Genomic DNA, 4287 nt, shown 5'->3' on the forward strand with positions numbered 1-4287 from the left:
AGTACCTGCATAGGTGGGTGTATAAGAGTGGGCAGGAAACTGAATGAATGTTAAAACCTCCCACCTCATAGGTAAGTCACAGATGAGCAGCTTTGAATCTCAGATATTATAAGGTAGAGAAGGGATTCTCTTAAACAATTTTTAATCTTTTTCTACATTTAATCAATTGTGTGTGTGTGTGTGTGTGTGTGTGTGTGTGCACAGTCCTCAGGAGTTGCTTCTCTCCCCACACCACATGGGCCCCAGGGGCAGAGCTCAGGTTGTCAGTCATGGCAGCAACTCGACTAGCTGAGCCATTTTTCTGGCCTCATTTGAATTCCTATATTATCAAATTTGATACCTATGTGGTTATAATGGCACAGGTCTATAATCTTAGCCTCTTGGGGGGCAGAAGCAAGAGGATGGTTTTGAGTTGAAGGGTTTGAGGCAGGTCTGGGTAACACAGCTAGACTGCTGCAAAGCAAAAACAAAAAGACCAAGCCTGTGTGTCCTGCAATCCCATACAGCAGCCTATGCACGTGGCTCACCTCAGTATTTCTAGTTCTTTGCTGCTTTATGGTCTTCCTAGGCACAGGTCCTCTTACTGCACGATGCATGGTGTATATATTCTACCTTTCTTTAAGATGGTTTCTGAGAAAAAATTAAAACACTCTAAGCGCCTATATCTCAGAGAATCAGGTTCAAGGTAGCCCGGATTACTCAGACTTTATCTGACAAAAGCAAACAAAACATGCACTACAATTTTTCTAGGTCAACTTTCTTATAAGAGAGTAAGGATTTAAAAATCAAGCACTTGAATAGTTTCCAAAAATTCTTAATTACACTGAGCTTGATTTAGTTACTTATTTGTCTTTAATATACAGGACTAAGTGACACTGGGACTTCCAAATAGTGAGTACATAAAATACCATCTTCCACTTAGGTGACTTATCAAAAAGCAAACAAAATAGCCTTTAATCCCAGCACTCCGGAGGCAGAGGCAGGCGGATCTCTGTGAGTTTGAGGCCAGCCTGGTCTTCATTAGCAAATCCAGGTCAGCTGTGGCTACAGGGAGACCTTGTCTCAAAAAGACGCCCCCTCCCCCAAAAAAGCAAACAAAATAACCCTCTGACCTAATTTCAGCTTTTTTTTCCTTCTAAAAAACATGGTACGGTGTAAGGAAAAGACTGGAGGAGACCATAAATATAATCTGGGACCAGATACACAAATCAACATGGAAAAGACAAAAGGCATCATTTTCAAACAAGTGACATCTCAAAATTACCATACACAAAGTGCTTTACAATGATTGCTTAACAGTCGTTCATAAATGTAAGCAAACGTAACACGCTCAGTGGAGCACTTTGAAGCAACCAAACACCCAAGGAAATATCTTCAGTTACCATTTTTTTGGATGAGTATGTAGATTTAAGAAAAAAATGTAAGGAGATCTGTCATAATACTACATACAATAAGTCATGCACAGAGAGATCTTAATAACTGGTATTAAGATGTTATCAGGACTGAAAAAAGAAAGGGCTTATATTAAAGAATATGAAAAACAAATGAGGCCTAAGTGCCCAAAAGGTAGAGCTGCCTATATGAAAAATAATTCTTTAATGCGTGGAGAGCAACTAAAAGTATAAATATCAAGCACATGTCCAGAATCTGGTACTTAGCTATTAAGATACATCAAAAGAATAAAAATATGCTGCATGATTTTTTCCCTCTGCAATTTCTCCCAAAATAACATCACATAATTCACTTCGAGCAAACCAGACAGCAGGAAATAATGAAATTTCACATATTTATGTTTTAAAATTGACCTCTAAATCTTAGGATAAGTTTAATTTCTAATAAAGCTGAAAACTAATTTTTCCCTCTAATTCTGCTGGGTGCCATAAGATCGGATCAGCACCTTTGCATCTGTATTTGTCTTTGCAAAAAGTGCACTTGACAACCATTTTCTATAGTAAATATGTAAGTTATCTGAAGTGCATTTGGAAAACAATTGAAAACAGATTAATACATCGTAAAAAGATTAATTCCCTTTAAACAAAGACATTCTTATAAAGTATGATAATACAGTAGGCACAATAAAGAACATAAATTGTGTATCAATTATTGGCATAAAATCTAATTCTTTACAAAGCCCATACCATTGGGGAAGAGGACATTTTCATACAAAGAAAAGTATTACACTATTATACAACACCTTTAATTGTACATTTACAAATTTTTGGCACATTAAAAGGAACGGAAGAGACTATAAAATAAAGGACAAACGAACTAAAAGATACAGGAGAAAAAAACCCTCACGTGAGAAACACTAAACACTGACACAGGAGAAACTAAGCAAGCCGCTGAGTTCCTGAAATGCTGTCGTGGATAACAGAAGTAGCTGTTTAAAAATTTCTAAAGGTTAGACTTCACCTTGCTGTGGCCGGCTGAACATGGCCAGGGTAAGATCTTCTTGTGCTGGTTGCTTGTCTTTGCCTAGCTAGAAAAGACTGCCCTGAACCTGTGCTAGCTAGTCTATCTTCAGCCGCCTTTTTATGCAGAGTCATTCCCTGTAACATGAAAAGACAAACAAAAGTACTCAATGAAGATACAGACTATATTCTCACAAAAATAAGTTTCACCATGCAGGATTTACTACACAGCACGGCACAATTATTAAGAACATTAACTGTAGTCATTACACATAGAGCAAAATTTTATGGACTCCTTTTCATTCCATTAAGCATTCCAAAAATTAAGACTTTTAAATGAATTTATAATAATCAAAAGAATAGATAATGGAGACAGGTTTTTATTTTACATTACCCACAATTCCCTTTCAAATCAAAGGTACAGTGATTTTCCAAGAAAAGAAAAGTGCAACTGATTGGCAGCAGTGGATTCACATGGGATGCGAAGACCATCGGGCTTATTAGAAGGAAACAAATGCGCGGGTTCTGCAGATGGAGTGCATGCTGGGTACTGTACCTACCGCAACGCTGCTTTGCTTCACCTCCAGGAAGACTTGTATTCTCAAGCAAGTTAAGAAAATTTCCTGACAATTCACAACAGAGGGCACAACCTAGAACAAGGGGTTGCCCTCGAGAGCAGAAAGGTCACCCGCTACCTTTGGAGAGAGGGGTAAAAGTCACTGGGCTACACCAGAGAGGAAATCTCCAGTGCACTCTCAGGGTGGAACAACGGTGACAGTGACAGCACTGCTCTACTAAGGAGACGACTGCGAGCAGACTGCAAACGGGCCCAGTAATTAGACACAGGTAAACTTCTGAAAAAAACGGAGGCTTACAGCAAAGGAGCAAGAGCGCACAGACGACAGGACTAACTAGCTTCTAGGAAAACCACTGGCCACAGCTTTGCATTCTGAATGTAACTTTCACCTTTCACACGGATCCAAGGAAACATTTTTCCAATGAGAAAATTCAGAGTATGTTTCTTTTTTGTGTTTGCTTGTTTTGTTTTCTTTGAGGCTGTCTTGCTATGTATATGTAGTCCTGCTGGCCTGGAACTGTGCTATCCCAGTGGGCTTTGAACTCAGGTTGGAGTCTTGTGCCGACAAGCCTGACTTAAAAAACAGTGTACGTGTACACACACACACACACACAACCACATATGTATGCATGCATGATGTGTACACACACTCTATCATGTATGTACGCATGATGTGTACGGATGAGGACAGAGGACAACTTTGTCCTTTCTACCTTTTTGGTTCCTGGGATTGAATTCAGGTCACTAGTCTTGTACAGCAAACACCTTTACCTGCTGAGCCCTCCTGCCAGCCCCCCAAATTTTTTTAAACTCATCTTAAAATCAATGTATTTGAGGATTTAAATAAAACTGACAAATATCTAATAAAAACCTTTGACTACATATAAATAAAATTACATTTTATTAAAAGCATTCTAATTTTTCAAGCAATTGAGTGACTAGTTATAGAACTTGGGCCCCTGTGCTCTGTGTTCTAGCACTCTACACTGAGCTACACTCCCAGCCCCTCACATACTTGTAAGTTTTTTGTTTTTGTTTTTTCAGACAGGGTGTCCCTGCAGCCCCAGCTGGCCTGGAACTTGCTATGTGGACCAGACTGGCTTCCATTTCATAGATCTGCAAGCCCCTGCCTTCCTAGGGGTGGGATTCAAGGTGTGCGTCACCACACCCAGCTCTGTCATACACTTTTAAGACCTCAGTGGCCATCACATAATTTATTAAGATACATAATAATATGTCCCAGCACTCACCATTTTCACTTCTGTTCAAGTTGTCTGAGATGAAGAAGTTTCTGAATGT

The 4287-nt window shown here is 39.3% G+C and overlaps 1 long non-coding RNA gene across 1 annotated transcript in view; it reads right to left on the bottom strand.

Moving 5' to 3' along the window:
- The window catches only part of LOC103746025, a 15469-nt gene that overhangs the window by 6969 nt on the left and 4213 nt on the right, over window positions 1-4287 (bottom strand). Inside the window, exon 4 of the long non-coding RNA XR_607779.3 lies at window positions 2413-2549. This is a non-coding gene — a long non-coding RNA (protein Hook homolog). The remainder of the gene's footprint in view (window positions 1-2412; window positions 2550-4287) is intronic.

This window comes from Nannospalax galili, unplaced genomic scaffold (genome assembly GCF_000622305.1).
Source record: "Nannospalax galili isolate Female #2095 unplaced genomic scaffold, S.galili_v1.0 scaffold6044, whole genome shotgun sequence".
Taxonomy (NCBI): Eukaryota; Metazoa; Chordata; class Mammalia; order Rodentia; family Spalacidae; genus Nannospalax; species Nannospalax galili.